The following is a 17,800-nucleotide window of genomic DNA, read 5'->3' on the forward strand; positions in this document are numbered from 1 at the left end:
AGCATTGCAATTTTACAAATTCTTATTAGATTATAGAGGAGACTTCACAGATCAAGAACTCATTGAATTTTTTAAGAAAAGGGGCAGGAACCTGGAAATCCCAGAGAGATGAGAGATGCCTTCCATAGAAAGTAATGAAGCTTGGGGGCAAGAAGGTTTCTGGAGAACCACTGGGGCTGATATAAAGGCTCCGTTTGTATCAACTGAAATGTTCTCACTACAATTTAACTTGCTTTTGTCTATATTTCAGTATTTTTAAAATTTCTATTAGTTAAAATAAGTGTATTGTGAATTTTGAGCAAACTTCACCTACATACAGCTGGCGAGACAAATCAGTGAGATCAAGTTGTTTAAAATGCTTAGAAATTTCACAAGACTTGTGAGAGAGCTTCGGACATACCCTGGGAACTTCACTGTTCAGCCCAGGGAAATGCCTTCTCCCTCCCCTTTTCTGAAACTGTCAGTTTTAGTTTTCAGTGCAGGAAATTCAAGGTACAATGTAATTTGTATGTATAAACAGAAATATACAAAGTATGAACCTAGTTTATTAAAGTTACACAGAAGTGTAACAAAACTCTAATATCATGCACTGCTGTATTGCACTGGGTTTTATATCCCCCTTCCATATATAGGAAATGAGAGAGATCTCACAGTGCTGGAGAGGTTCTTCCCTTTTCTTTTGAATATTCAGTGAGTTTAGCCCGTGTGAAGTCTGAACTGCAATTTATTTTCAAGCTGGAGGACCATTGAATATCAGGGCAGCAGTGACTCCTTACATCACTTGGTGGTATACAATATACTCTGTCATCCTTACATTAAATGTTAAACATGCACCAGTTATGTAGTATGTACCTAATGCACCATACCAACATCAGATTTAAACATTAGTTATAATTTGTGTTGTTAATTCCACCATTAAAAATTTAATTTTTTTTGTGATTTGTTTCTTTGTGCAAAAATGAATAATTAAATAGCCATTGCATAAATGGCCAAATGATTAAGATTTGTTCATCCATCATAAGAAAGAATGCAGGGTGTGCTTATCCAATTAGATTTGTCTTGCTCATAGGTGAGAGCAGCACGTCAGTTATGTGATGTCTGTCCAATTCTGTCTAGGAGATGGCTGAAAATGCATATAGGACCATGTGCACAGTTTCTTCTTTCAAATGGATATCGATTCTTTGTCCCACTGTGTTAAAGAACGATAGAGGCAGAGAGCTGTTGAATTGAAGATACAAAGATGAAGATAATACACATTTTTAACTTTACTTCTATCATTTTGTTTATATCCTAGAGATTGCACTGCAGTGAATTCAAGTCAATGGCGAATAATGAGATTTTGTTCTTTAAAATTTAGCACCCAAAACACGAAAAAGTAGTAGAACGTCTCGTGTTATGCCAAGTTCTCAGCACTTGATCTACAGCTCAGAGAAGTTTATTTCCCTACAGGTGCAACCTCCACCAGTAGCAGCACCAGTTGCAATGCAGGAACAAAGCAGAACTACTTCCTTATGTTTATAGTGGGTAGCAGGTGCTTAGAGCTCCAAAGTAAAGTGTGGGATCATTTTTAAAGTGTGGGAGATGGGTGTGTCTGAAGATGCAAACTGTGCAGGAAGGTAGACAGCCAGGGAAAGCATTGGGACATCTGACAAACCACAGGGCAATTTATACACCAGCACTGTTGGGGACACCAGAACAGCAATAGTAGCCAGGGCAGAGGGCATGTTAAAGCTTTAACATGCTCTAACTTATCAGGGTAGCCTCCCTGAAATCAGTGGCGCAGAGACCGGGCCTCCAGTCTTTCCGTTAACAGTTTGTGACTTTCCATGTGCTTTTGTCGAAGCAGCCACCAAATATGGGTGTAAGGCTCACTGAGCAGCTGGTCACTGTTAGAGGTGCTTCCATCTTTATAACTGAAGGCGAGAGCTTCAGGTAGCTGTTAGAGGTTCTTGTTCCCTATTAGTTCCTGCCCTCTTATACCACTTGCAGCAGGAATGCAGTACCCTTATTATACTATTCCTGTCTAGCACTATTGAAGAAAGAGCTTTACAAAGCTACCAGACAGAGACGTACAAGTGAAATGCAAGCAGTATGGTATTAACATAGATGTAGCAATATATTGCACTGCAATAACTTAAGGATTTTTGTGCTGCTTTTACAAGTGGGTGATTAATATTTATCTCACGAGTGGATCTATGCTGCTCGCTACAGTAATCTTGTCGGATAGCATGAATGCATAAATTCCCTCAGGTAATATCTTTCAGTAAGAGACCACACTAAAATTATTCATGACGGATACTAGGAACGCACAAAGCTAATCAAGCACAAAAATTCTATTGAGGTGGTGGAGTATTTAATTTATTTCATAGTATTTTAAGGTGTATTTGAATGCAAAATAACAAGATAAAGTTAATATCAAGATTTTAATATTGTTAAACAAGAGGAGTATTTGTTGACTTGTAATATAAGTGCAATGAGCAGGCTACTACTGATTTGCGCTATCTTTTAAAGGTATAGGGTAGCGCTGCAGAATCTGTTGGTGCTCTACAAATACTTGATAATAATAATAATAGGGTGAGCTATATATGTATCTGGTGCATTAAAAAACATTGACTAAACATTTTAACCAAAAACCTTTTTTTTGATGTTTAAATATTCTTTTATTAAGGATATTAAAAGATAACAAACAAGAATGCAAAATTCTGACAGTACATACAATCGTCCAATGTTAACAATTTGCACACTAAACACAATGAGCACCACAAATGTCATAACTCCATGATGTGCAATTAACAACTCCTTACTGTCTACATACCTCAGTTTTATTTTCCATATTGTCTTACATATGAGAGCATACAAGTGTAGCTACTCTGCTATCCACTCTAGGCATACGATATAGGGAAGATCTATGCATATGAAAGCTACACTCACTGCTCGGAGCGATCAAGGAAGGGTTATGGGAGGGGGATATCATGATAACACAGGTCCGAGTTAGTCTTATACTCAGTTAGTGAATAATTAGTGGCAAGGTGCTAAGATGGAATAGAGGCAGAGCATCAAATGCGACTAAGGTGAGTCTCAAAGGACATGGGAATGGGTAAGGGGTAGGTAAGAGAAAAAAAAAAAGGGTATTTAATCTATAAAAAAGACTGTCCCAGGCTGACCAGATTTTGCCGTAAAGGACCGTATTTGTTGTGTTCCCTGAAAATGTACTGTTCCATGGTCCTAATGTAGTTCACTATGTCCAGGACTTGACCAAGCACGGGGGGGGGGGGGGGGGCGTTTGTTTCCAGGAACCTAGCAATTGCTAATTTGGTATCAGTCAGTAAATAGTTCAGTAAATGTTTAGCTGGGCTATCTAAATCAGGGGTCTTCAGGTGCAAAATTCCAACTGCAGGGTGCATCGCCACTGGTATTTGAAGTTAGTGCAATAAGGCAAAGACAGACCTCCATAACCCACTAAGCTTGGGACACTCCCACCAAATGTGTGCGTGAGTACCTAATAGGCCGCATTCCCTCCAGCACAGTGGAGAGGAAGAGCGAAACATTCTGTGTAATGTAGTAGGGACCAAGTGCCATCAAACTACCACTTTATAATACAGTTCCCAGAGTGTAGCGCAGTGCAATATTTGTTTGGCCCTCATCAACTCTCTGAGCCATAGCCCTACCTCTTCTGTGAAATGTAAGTCCCGTTCCCATGCCAAAAACTGGCCGTGTTTTTCGTCTTCTGTCGGGACCACTAGTTCTCTATATTGAATGGACAACAAACCCTTAATGGGTTTTACCTATTTCCCTTCTATTCTCCCACTTAGTTGATTGATGAAAGTTCCAGGATCTAAGCATGCTGGACAATCGAAGGTATTCAAAGCGTGCACGCGGAGCCAGAGAGAACCTTTTCGGCAGCCCCCTCAAAGTTCATTATCCCGTCCTCATCCCAGAAATCCAAAATGAAAGCCAAAGCTGATTCCACCCACCAAAGCGGGTTTCAGGCAGGAATGAAAGAATACTCTTTAATCTAGTTGCCGGAGAAGGGTGTGGAGCTATCATTGCCAGGTGTCTCTTGCCATCCCAGGTTTTAAGTGCCTAGTATTATCTGATTAACCAATTTGAATCTAGTTCTTAGGTAAGGAGGGATCCACGGAAGGTCAGATAGTGATAGACCCGGAGGGACCAAGACCTGCTCAACTTCTAGCCACCTGACATCTGAGGAAGTTAAGTTCCAAGCTGCAAGATGAGCTAACCGCGCCGTGCCATGGTAAAAAAGAACACCGGGGTATGCCTACCCTCCTTTATTTATGTTTTTTTTAATTATTAATTTGGAAATTCTAGGTTTCTTACCCTTCCAGACATACGTTGATATCAGGCTTTGGAACCAATTCAACACAGGCCTGGGAACCGATAGAGGAATACACCTAAATAAGTATGTGAGTTTAGGCAAAAATTACATTTTGACAGCCGCAATGCGACCCTGTCCACGAGAACTCATGAACTCCCCAGGAGGAGAGGAGACTTTTTGAATTCTGGGCAATCTGTCAACATAATTTCTTGTGATTACCTTCTGTAAATCAGGGCTGAGGTAGATGCCTAGATGTTTGATATAGTGTGGGGACCATTGTAATGGGTACAAAGTTTTCAACTTCGTTAAATCCAATATTTAGGAATAGGACCTCCGTTTTGGCCATATTCAGTTTATAATAACTATCGGCTAGATTACAAGTTTTGCGGTATGAGTGAAAAAGCAGCGTTAAGGCTCTTTTTCACTACCGCTGGTATTACGAGTCTTGCAGGTTTAGGGGCACACTTTTTTGGCCGTAACGCATCGTAACTACCGGAGCTTTCAAAAAGTCCTTTTTCAATGGGACTTCCTTTGCGCCGGTATTACGAGTCTGCCTGAGAGGCCAAAAAGTGAGCGGTACACACTAAAACTTCAAGATCCATAACGTAAACTGAAAGTCAGTAGTTATGAGTGTTACGCTACAAAGCTGTAACATAAAACTCATAACTAAAGTGCTAAAAAGTACACTAACACCCATAAACTACCTATTAACCCCTAAACCGAGGCCCTCCCGCATCACAAACACTAAAATAAAATTATTAACCCCTAATCTACTGCTCCAGACATCGCCGCCACTAGAATAAACATATTAACCCCACACCGCCGTACTCCCGCATCACAAACACTAGTTAAATATTATTAACCCCTAATCTGCCCTAATATTATTAACCCCTAACATTGCTGCCACCTACCTACATTTATTAACCCCTAATCTGCCGCCCCTATCGTCGCACGCCACTATACCTAAATTTATTAACCCCCTAAATCTAACCCTATCACCCACCTAACTTTAATGTAATTAAAATAAATCTAAATAAAACCTACTATTAATAACTAAATAATTCCTATTTAAAACTAAATACTTAGCTGTAAAATAAACCCTAAATAAATACAAATTTACCTGTAAAATAAAACCTAACCTGATCATTTCTTTTTTTTTTTGTGTAGATTAGTGTTTTTTTTTTTTGTAATTTAGTTAATTGTATTTAAATTATGTAATTTATTTAATTGTAGTGTAAAGTTAGGTGTTAGTGTAAGACAGGTTAGGTTTTATTTTACAGGTAAATTTGTATTTATTTTAGCTAGGTAGTTAGTAAATAGTTAATAACTATTTAGTAACTATTCTACCTAGTTAAAAATAAATACAAACTTGCCTGTGAAATAAAAATAAAACCTAAGTTAGATTAAGTAAGTAACTATTAGTTATATTGTAGCTAGCTTATGGCTTATTTTACAGGTAAGTATTTAGTTTTAAATAGGAATTATTTACTTATTAGGGTTAGGTTTAGGGGTTAATAAATTTAGTATAGTGGCGGCAACGATAGGGGCGGCAGATTAGGGGTTAATAAATGTAGGTAGGTTGCGGCGACATTGGGGGCAGGAGATTAGGGGTTAATAACATTATGTAGGTGTCGGCGATGTTGGGGCAGCAGATTGAAAAGCGTTTGATATACCTCCGCAATACCTCCACCTGGGCTTTGTATTCCTTACTCTCTGCCAAGATAAGTGGAATCGGCTTTAGCTCTGATAGTTTCAAGATTACCAATGGCACCCGGCAAGGCTGCCCCCTTTCCCCACTCCTTTTTGCGTTGGCGATTGAATCATTAGCTCAGGCGAAAAGACAAAACACACGGATTCAGGGACTAGAGTTCAATAGTTCCCAACATAAATTGGCTCTTTTCAGTGATAACGTCACGCTTTTGTTGACCTCCCCGGCCCACTCTTTACCCGCAGTGTTCAGGCTTATAGAGATCTTTAGCAAACATACGGCTAGATTATGAGTTTTGCAGTAAGAGCTGCTCGGTATTAACTTGCAAGTTATTGTCACCTATTTGTGAGAATTTTTGGAATACAGCTTAATTAGGAATATCGGTCTGTAGCTGCGACATAGCTGGGGATCCTTGTCCGCTTTGGGCAGGGTAATGATTACCGCTTCAAGAAATTTACTCAGACACTGCCCTGTGGATGCAAAGTCAAGGAAAGTTATGAGCAAAAGAGGGGTGATAGTCTCAGCGAAAGTTCTATAAAAATGACCCGTGAACCCATCAGGGCCTGGGGCCTTGTCCTTTTTTAATTTGGGATATAGCTTTCTGCACTACCCCCACTGATATGGGGTCCCCTAGGGATTCCAGGAAGGTTTGCGTGTCCTCCAAGAGGGGCGGAGGGACTGTAAGCGAGTCTTTACTATTATATAACGAAGTATAGAATGAGCAAAATGCTTCCCCAATCTCTTTAGGTGAGAGGAGGACTCTGCCCTCATGTTTTATGGAAGCTATTTTTTGTTGGGACTGTCTATTTCTCAATTTGGTTGCCATCGACGAATTAGCTTTATTGTTCTGGTAATAGAACTTCTGCCAAAACTTGAGCAGGGTCTTCTGTACTCTACTTAATTCCAGGTCCCTCAGTTGGGATCTTAGTCGCTCCATGTAAAGCACACCTTGTAAGGTGGGAGTGGATTTCGATATGGAAGAGGCTGCTCTATATAAACATGTGAGTTCTGCTAGGGATTTGTTTTGTTTCTTTCGTATTGCAGCTGAGTGCTGAATGCAGAGACCACGCACAAATGCTTTAAGCGCTGCCCACACTATCTGAACCGACGTCTTACCATCATCATTTAAAGCTATAAATTCCTTGATCTCCCAGTGAATCTGTTTAAAGACGGCTGGATCATTCATCAGCCAATCTCCGTATTTCCATCTAAAACTAGACCAGGCTGGCTTGGGGGTGAGGGAGATATGTTTTGAATCATGATGGGACCAAGATACCAAAGAAATAGTGGAGGAGTTTACTTTTTTACCGACCCGTGGGCGCTAGACAGAGTAATCTATTCTTGTGTGAGATTTATGAGGGTGAGAGTAAAAAGTGTAATTCCTCTCGACCGGTTGAAGCACAGTCCAAACATCATACAAACTATAGTGTGACATTAAAGTGTGGAAAGCACTGGCTAAGGAGCTAGTAGATCTATCCCTGTGTCTGTGTCTAATGCCCTGCCTATCTACAATATGGTCCCAAATTAGATTGAAATCCCCTCCCAAAATCAAAATACCCCTCTTTACATTAGCTACATTCTTGAGCAACTTCCTGAGGAATTTAATCTGGTGGGTGTTCGTGGAATAAACATTAACCAGGGTGTACAGTTGATTGTTTAGCTTGCCAACTACAATGGTAAATCTTGCATCTGGGTACTTATCTACATATAGTGGCTCTAAGGCTACTCTGTCTCTTATTAAAATGGCTACCACCTCTGGACTTGGAGGGGTATGGAGCTTCAAATAGAGTGGGGAAATGTTTTAAAAAGTATGATTTACCTGGGTGATGCACCCAATGAGTCTCCTGAAGGAAGTTAACATCTGCTTTAGATTGTCTCATGTGGTTAGCGAGAAGACTGTGCTTGGTCGGGGAGTTGAGCCCCTGAACATTATGAGACATGAAATTGAGGTCCGTCATAATAAAAAAATGTTTTTAGGTGGAAAGGGAATAGGGAACAGCTGTTAATAACTCGCATAGATGCCCCGCCCCTGATTTGAATTGACAATGTCTATAAGATTGGTGTTAGCTACGTATCATCAAGTGATTGTTCAGCGGGTAAGCACCGCTTTATGGAATAAACCTTTATAAGGTTGTGAAAGGATAGGAGGGGGGGGGCTATGGAGCGTTAAAAACTTGTTCTTGACAAACTATTCAGATAAGGGTAGAACACAAGACTCCCAGTGCAGATGTGTATGTATACTTTACACCGGATTCTGAAAAGATTTGCTGCAAGGTTGTGACAAGAGGGGGAAGTAGGCTCTTGGTAAATTAGCTAGAGGGGATATTGTTTAAGGTTAAATAGATAAACCGTATGCAGGAGGTGGGAATGTGGTAAATTAGACAGTCCCACACAGAGCTTAAGTGTGAAAACAAAATGTGAAAGCAAAATGCATGCATTCTGTAAATGAGGGCCTATGTCAGTCCGACTGAAGCTGTAGGTCACCCTTTCTTTTCGGGGTCCCATTATTGCGTCTTGCTAGTGGTTTCCATTCTGGGGCATTGGAGCAAAGAGGTTGTGCCTTGGAAACAGTTTGTGAGGCCGTATCTGTGGCTTGCATGAGGTCAAGTTGATTCAGTAGGTCCAAACCCTGTTTAAGCTATGAGATAATATGAGATTGTCCATTATGCTGAAAAAAGAGCTTCACTGGGAAGCCCCAGCGGTATCCTGATGTTTTGGCGCCTAAGGCACTGAGTTATAAGCATAAAAGATCTGCGCTTGGCCAGGGTATGGGATGACAGGTCAGGAAAATCTGTAGCATGTAGTATGGATCCGGGTGATCCTTTGTTCTGGAAAGCCTTTTCTTTGATAGGGTTAGTAGTGCAAACATATTATTACATCTCTGGGATGGTCTGAAGAGGAGTTCCTGGGGCACAAGGCCCTATGATCCAACAACCTTTAATAATCAATTGTTATCGATTTCCCTAGGCCGCTCAAAAAATAATGCGCTGTGCGTTACCAATTGCGTTCCTTTTGAAATATATACCAGAGTGTTCTGCAGGCACATAATGTGAGGGTACGGCTAGAAATGGGTAAAGAAGACAGCTAGGATCTTGGCTTTTGTTTCTCCATGTTGAGGTTATGGATTAGAAGCAATATGTCAGGTTAGGTAAAAATAGCACTTAAAAAAGGGGTGACAAAGAGAGTTGGACAACAGGTAAGCACATTTGTTGAATTGCACATTTCTTGGGTTGTGGTGACTAATGGGGCTGCAAGCACTGCTAAAGCTCTAAGAGATGGTGAATATGTTTGTGTGTGTTGGGTGACAAATATGCTCTGTCTAGTGGTGCTATCATGGAAATATGAATGAGATTCTGAAAAGTGTGGGAATGGAATTCTGAAAGGTGTGTGAGGTTCTGAAAAATGTGTGAATGGGCATATGAAAGGTGTGTAAATGAGGTTCTGAAAGGTGTGTGTATGTGAAAGTAGGCTTGTAAATGGGGTTCTAAGTGTGTGAATGGAGGTGCTCTCAGTCATGCACTAACTCAACCAGTTTGTGGGGTGTCATTATTTAGTTATCATATGAGTCCTTCTGTGTATGGGAAGAATGTGACATGCTTCAAAATTTATTTCTACATAATAATTTTAATGTCCTCATTAAAAGGGATAACACATTAGCATTGTAAATTATATAAAGAATATATACTAGATAGTATCCCCCCCTCTCTTTATCGTACTCTCATCAGTGTATGTGCAACTGAAAATACAAAACAAAGAATAGGCTTTTTGAATTCTAAGGGACTGAAGATACAAAGCTCACCTCTTCCATGATGAGATTATCTAAGAGTCTTGTCAGTACTGTGAGGTTCCCTCAAAGAATTGTACAAAGTCAAAGTTTAGCCTGAGAGACATCTACATTACAATATATAGTCTAAAAAATCCCCAACATTTGGGAGATGTTGGGAATCATAGTTTCAATTTACTTGTCCTAACATATAAAATGATTTCAGTAAATCAGACCCTATGGGACTTTAACTTTTCTGTGAGCTCCATGCCTATGTCATACCTCAGATAAGACCTGGTGGTTATTTAATCCTCTCAGCCACACGCCCATATCAGACTTTACATCAGATTCCTGGCACACCCATTCCCTTTTAGTCACATGTCAACATTAGCTCTCAGAAGATACACTTGGTATCACGGTAGATAGATGTCTGTCCAGGTATGGACACAGAAGTGGAGAAGTCCATAAGGTAATATAAAGGTCTTGACAGAGTCCAGGAAACAAAAAAGAATAGTCAGAAATACCTGAGGTCAAACCTACTTGCAGATGAAATCCAAATCAGAATCCAGGAAGTGAAGTCAGGCAGACCAGAGGTCAGCAGGAAACGGGCAGACAACAAATCAGAATCAGCGGAAGAAAGGGAAGTCTCAGGGACAGGCAGAGGTCAGTAACAGCAAAATAAATTCAGAGCAAAGTGATAATCCAATGAAAGGTCAGGTAACAAAGCAAAGGTCAGAGTTCCAAAGTTCAGCAGAAAAATATAGCCACAGCTAGCACATCCAAGAACAAAGTTCAATATACGGGCACTGGAAGGAAGCAGTAAGCAGCCTTTTTATAGGCAGCTGATTAGGAACCACCTGCAGCTGACAGACAGATGAAGCCAAAGAGCCAGCCAGGTGCAGACAGCAAACAAAGCATTCAGCAACAACAGAGATACTGAATCCTCCAGTGGCCCAGGAGGGAAGGAGAGAAAGCAGCAACCAGACATTCAAGTTCAAAAACCCGCACAGGCATGACATAGCTATGCTTCTTTCATGATACTTGAAGTGTCTGTATGAGCAGGTTTTGTATGATTTACTGCTCTTGCATGTAGTTGTTCAAGATTATAGTTTATATTGAAATGTGTTTGTTGAGTAGCAGTATGTCACGTTCACTGTGCCAAACTGACAGTTGTTATTACAAAATTGTTGCTTAGTTCTACAGTATGTCAATCCCTCTGTTACATTTATATGTTTGTAGTCTAAGATTGACCACTTAGTCCTTTGGGAAATAAAATAATGTCTCATGTTCAATGGTTAAAGGGACAGTCTAGTCTAACTAAACCTTCATGTCTCAGATAGGGCATGCAATTTTAAGCAACTTTCCAATTTACTGTTATCATTAAATTTGCTTTGTTCTCTTGGTATCTTTGTTAAAAGCTAAACCTAGGTAGGCTCATATGCTAATTTCTAAGCCTTTGATGGCCGCCTCTTATCTCACTTCATATTGATAGTTTTTCACAGCTAGATAGCGCTATTTCATGTGTGCCATATGGAATGTGGTGATGTCACGGTCGCACATTCCATCGGGTCTCAGATTTCGACACTACACCGCCTCAAGACATTGAACAAAAAACTATTAATTCAGACAGACACAAAAATGTCTAACAGCAACCAATCTTTTTGTTCTTTCATCAGGAAGTTCTACTTAATGTAACATTTACCTCGGGACTCTATGGCTAGGGATAGGCGAATGCGTTTTTATTCGAATTTGAATGTTAGAATGAATGTTATTGTAGAAATTTTATTTACATAATCAAATATTGATAAGAACAAATATTGTTAAAAATTCTATAATTGAATGCTATTTACAGTTTTCAAATGTAATTTTCAAATTTGAATGTATATAATTAGATTGAATGTCCACATTTGAAATTTTGAATGTACATTCGATTTAACAAATATTATTAATAAGTTCAATAGTTCATGTGGTAGAGAATTTACTAAATTGATACATAATAGATACAAATATATCAATTAGAATGTTTCTATTTTGAATATTGCATAATTTGAATATTACATTTAAAGAGAGCATTAGAAATACTATTACAAATATATAAAAGCAATTTTTTTAATTTGAATATTTCATAATTTGAATCGAATTATTAGAAAATTTGAATCGAATATTACATTTAAAGAAAGCATTAGAAATATCACATTAAACAAATGTTAGAGTGTTGTACAAACATTCAAAATTCAAAACAAACGAATGGGTTAAAATTTGTTTCATTTTTCAAATGTTGCGAAACATTCGCCCATCCATATCTATGGCCCTCGTTTAACAAACACTGCTGCCCTCAGTTATCAGTGCACAAGACCACAGCTACTTAACTAGCGTTTCAGGCCAGTTCATGCAAGCCCTATGGCTTCTAGTCCAGTGTACAGATGCAGTACTTTGATTCAATGAACTGAGGATAGATAATATCTTCAGCTACCTGTGCAGCCCAGAGGCAGACCTTTTTCACTTTCTGCGATGAGATTTGTTTAGTGAAAATGTTTCTGCAGGTCACTTTAAAATTAAATTTTAATTTTAAATTAGGCTGTTTACACTCAAGACACAGCTGTTTCCATATTTCACTGTATTCTTCAAACAGCTCTGACTGCACTATGTTAAGAAAAACTTCAACAATGCAGCCTGAGCACAGCACTGTTTGAAGAGAAAAGCCTTATGTGGTGCAGCACTTCAAAATGAATTCCCATGAAGGTTTATGCACATGTCGTGTTCTTTCTGCAGACCTGCTGCATTTTCTGTGATGATATCTCAGATCACAGCATGTTCTACCTTGGGGCAGAGTATCTGGCACAGATGTTTACCTCAGTGACAGTCAGGAGTTTGGCTTATGATAGAAATATCTCCTGAGCAGACTCAGCCATTGTGCTAGATGGATAATCCCTATATATTTTATCACAAAGCAAAAGGGAAAGATTCTCATTTCAATCATTATTTACCAGCTTCCCTGCAGAAAACATTCATAACCTTTTATTTCTTGTCTGCAAAGGTTGAATGAGTCATGAGTGTTGGATCATTACTTGCTTCAGCTTCTCAGGGATGAAACAAGTTTTTCTGTCATTAGATGGTTCTTCGTTATTGAGTTAGTGTATAGTGATAATAAGCAGATGTGCCTAACTATTCTCTGCTGATAGAAATGTGGGTGCAGTTTAGCAGCAATTCTTCACCTTGTATACCCCTATGATGTGTTTCCCTGTTTTATTCTGTGATGTCTTTTTTAAAATATGAAATAATAAAATTGAAAGATTTCTTATATCCAATTTATGTAAAGCAGGATTATAACCCTAAAATCCTTAACAATTTGTACATTTTGAAAAGGTAAAGAATGATCTTTTTTTATTATTTATTGTATTTTAGAGTTTTATAAACATTGATGCATTGAAAAAAAAGAAGAAAGAAAATAAAAATACAGCCAATCATCAGGGTACAAAGGTACAGTAGCAATTTAGTGGAGGGGCTATTACAGTACAATAATATAGCTGATATATATACACAGTAGATCTATAGTAACCCCTGCTAAGAGGGGGAGGTTCCCTTTTGAATCTCTACATGTACAGGTGGTGTAGGGTCCAGTTTGGCTGGGAAGCAGGAATATGACGTTGAGGAGAATTGTTCAGTGAAAGTATGTAGTATGTAGAAGTAGAAAGGAGAAAGATGTGTAGATAGAAGTAGAAAAAGAAGAGGGGCAAAAAAGCGGGGAAGGGAAAGAAGGAGGGAAGGCAGGTGAATGGGGGGGTTGTGAGGAGGAGATGGTGAAACCACCTCCCCCCGGTCCTCATAGCAGGAGAATTCTGGAATTTATTAGGTTTTGCTAATACAGTCTTTGTTGAGGAATTCATCCCAGCTTTTGTGTTGGTTTTATTCCTTTTATAATATTTTTAATATTCTTCAGTTTTAGGTTCAGGTAAACGCCTTAAAGATAAAATCTAGTCTGTAAAACAGATTTCATTAGGGGTGTGCACCCAGAATTATTCTTTTTTAGGTGACAAAATACATTAAAAGAAATTTTGATCCATTATAATGAAAATAAAACCAAGTAGAGCAAAGAACTTAAAGGGACATGAAACTCCACATTTTTCTTTAATGATTCAGACAGAGAATACAATTTTAAACAATCCAATTTCCTTCTGATAGCCTATTTAGACATGCTTTCCAACAAAGCATATGAGAGAATTAAGCAAATTAGATAATAGAACTAAAATCGAATGGAGAGGGGCTTGCAAGTATAAAAAGTTCCCAAGTGGCCCTAGGTGATAGCGGTGCTCTTGGGAAATCACATTAAAGGGACATAAAACCCATATTTCTTTCTTTCAAGATTTAGATAGAGCATGAAGTTTTAAATAACTTTCCAATTTATTTCTATTATCTAATTTGTTTAGTTTTCTTTGTATCCTTTGTTGAAAAGTATACCTATATAGACTCAGAAGCTGCTGATTGTTGGCTGCACATATATGCATCTTTTTATTGGCTATCAGCTAACTCCCAGTAGTGCTTTGCTGCTCCTTCATCAAAGAATAACAAGAGAATGAAGCAAATTAGATAATAGAAGTAAATTGATAAGTTGTTTAAAAATGTATGTTCTGAGGGTTCTGGTTTCCGGTGGAGGAGGAGCAAGTATGTGATGCTGCGCTCTCTGCTCCAGTCCCAACAGCTTCTGGCGGTAACTTTTTCGCAGCCCTACCCCACGAACAGGGGTTGCTACAGGACAGCTAGTTATATCGCCCTGGGAACCTAGCAGTGCCTCTCCATTGCACTGCCTTCCTCACAAGCCCTACTTGAGCTGACATTGCACCTCTGATTAAGCCCTCCTGCTATTTACAGAGAAGCCGTGCTGAATATTATTTTAAAAAAACCTTTCTGGGCTGGCTCTCTTTATATCCTAATGTGGATTCTTCTAATCCCCCCTATACACCGCGACCCGCAAGATATTAAAACTTTACTCACTACCTAACTAAAGATTTATTGTCTTTGCTCTCCCTCCTCCCCCCCACGGAACTCACCTTACCGGCCTCAGGGCTCACCTCCGCTTTCCCACATCTACACCTGTCATTTTTTTCCCCGGTTGAGGACGATACTATGGTGCAGTGACCTACTGCCTGTTGATCTGCCGGCGTCTTACCTTACTGCTGCTGACGAGCCGGACTCATTCCGCTACTGTGGACTCCCCCCTCTCCCACCGGTGCTGCGAGGGAGGGGGTGAGTGCTGAGCTGGGGCTCCGTCGGGGGACTCCTTGCGGCTTGGTTCTGTCTCTCTGATTCCCATTGCTGGCGTCTTCCGCTCCTCTCCCACCGGTGCTGCGAGAGAGGAGGAGGGGCCGAGATTGTTGTGCTGGATCCACGTCCGGGCGGCAGAAAATAGGTGGAGATTAACCGCATCACATGGATCCCTGCTCCTAGAAGCCTTACCTCATATCTCCCTGTGGTGAGTGGAAGGCGGCTGGACTAAGGTGAGCCCTCAAGGATTTTTTGATCAATGCTGATTGCTAGCTGGAAGAGAGGGGCTAACCTCGAACTAGAAATCTTTCCACTGTACCCTTAGATGATAATTCTATGTCGATGCCTCTTCTTTGTTTAAACACAGAACTCTTGGCAGGAATGCCCTCGCATACTATCTGATAAATACCATACTGAGGATTACAATCTAGAAGCCACATTCTGAGTCACTTGACACTTGCAATTCTGTTACAGAAATAGAGTGATATAAAAGAAGAAGGGGGGAAACAACTAAGAAATTACCATTTGCCTATACAAGGAAGGGGAAAGGGGGATAAGTGCGAGGAGGGAGAAAAGTGGCACATAGGATTAAAGATAACAAAGCTACAATAAAATATCAGGAGGCGAAAGTGTCATACTTTTAACTCTACCTTGTTTATTAAAAACTTTCATCCATTACAGTTTGGCTGAAATATTCCTCTGAACACAGCTCTGAAAATCTTATCTCCTGGAGGAAAAGTCTTGATTTTTTTACTCCCTGTTCTGTGCTTTATATTTTTTTATTTTTTATTTTCTCTCTCCCTTTTGCTTGGCTCAATCGAGCTAAATACCTCAATATTGGCTATGTATTTATAGAAAATAAGAAACATTGTGTCTTGTCTGGTCTGGTGCGCACTGTGATACTGTCACTATATAGAGCTATAAATGTACTTAGAATTGTAAGAATGTTGCAGTAGTACTGTCTTATTAGTATTAAAAGGAGGCTAAAGCTGTACATAAACATATGTAATCAGCACAGTAACACTATACAGGTACACGAAAAGTTACCTGACTAATGGAGCAGTACTATTGCACTAACACTACACAGGGACGCAGGCGCATATAAGACTATATGACTAATGTAACGGTACCTGTTTAAGATTAATGTAACGCTTGTGAGACGGGGAGTATATTGTTTTCTTATCTAATTCTATATACTGTGTATGCCATGAATACATTTTTAAAACGCTTTGCTTCTTATAACTGATCCTAGCTTTGGGTGCTAATAAGCGAATGAATAAATATTATCTACTTTGGTAACCCATTCAGTACTGCTACTCAAACATATTTTTGCTTGTAAGTCACAAAGCTTGTGACCTACAATTGAACTGACTCTGTCCAAATTTACACTCTGGTGAATGTTTTTTCATATTACCTATGGATTACTAGGTTGATAACCTATGGTTAGATTGTCATTGCCTATCATTTTCCTCATTTCTGAATGCGAGAAAGGGATAACTACCTTATTTATCTATTTAGATGTAGTAAATACTCCTCTGAGCTTTTCTCTTGTCTAAAGTATCTGTTTTAAATAATCCGTTGTTGACCTCTTAAGGCTAACTATCTGGAGATTAATTCCCAATACTAGTGCCTAATAGATTAGATATCTTCTACTCTATAGGGAAGAGAGAAAGAGATTTTTTTTTTTTTTTTTTTCTCTCTTCACTATCATATTAGTTATATAGGCAATTGCCTGCTGTTAGTATAGCATCAAGAGCTGAGCATCTCTCAGAATCTCGTTATTTAAATTGCTATTGACTCCATATAACTGAGCTTCTGCCAAAGCCATAAACACTTTAGAATTACTTGCGCTAATATTTGAATAAGTTACATTTTAATTAGAATAAATTATATCTATCCAGAACTTCACATTAGCCACCTTAGGCCACCCCAAACACAGATCACTCCACCTCCCTTATACCACTGATCACAAGTATCACCCCTTAAAATGTAATCTTCCTTCAATCTCTTCTGCACTATCACGCCCTTACACTACCTCACTTTCTTGGATTAGCTCACCTGGGAATACCACATCTATCTAATTCCCGTTGGTCCTTGTTTTTCTTTTTTTTTTTATTTCCCTCTTCTTTCCCCCCCCTCACTCCCCTCCCCAAGCGTTTTTTTACAAACGCCCACTTTTTCACTATCACTAACAAACACGTGGCTTATGGATAAATTTCTCTCTATTACATCCAAGACACCCTCCCCAAACATGGCAGCTAGACACAGGGACAGGAAATCTAAAAACTCTCAGGATTCTATCACGGAGTCACAATCAACCTCAGCTCACACAGTAGTCTTGCCTGAACCCTCTAATCCACAAAGTCTGGTTATAAGTATTACTGAAGCTCTTACACCCAAATTCGATGCCCTTAGGGCAGAGATTAGGCAAGATATCTCTTCATTAACTCAAGAGATCAGGACAATTCTCCAATAGGCTGCAGGAAGTGGAACAGGCGAGTGTCAGATCTAGAAGATCTAACGACAGGACATAGCTCTAAGTTAGAAACCTCAAGTAATAATATTAAAAAAATCCATGATAGGTTGGAGGACTTGGAAAATCGTTCAGAAGAAATAACATCCGAATAATAGTCTTCCAGAAGACAAACAATATGATGACTTATGCTATTTTATATCAGATACACTCACAAAGGCTCTTAAAATCCCTCCAACCTATCACCCAGATTCTGGT

The sequence above is a fragment of the Bombina bombina genome, chromosome 4 (assembly GCF_027579735.1).
Source record: "Bombina bombina isolate aBomBom1 chromosome 4, aBomBom1.pri, whole genome shotgun sequence".
Taxonomy (NCBI): Eukaryota; Metazoa; Chordata; class Amphibia; order Anura; family Bombinatoridae; genus Bombina; species Bombina bombina.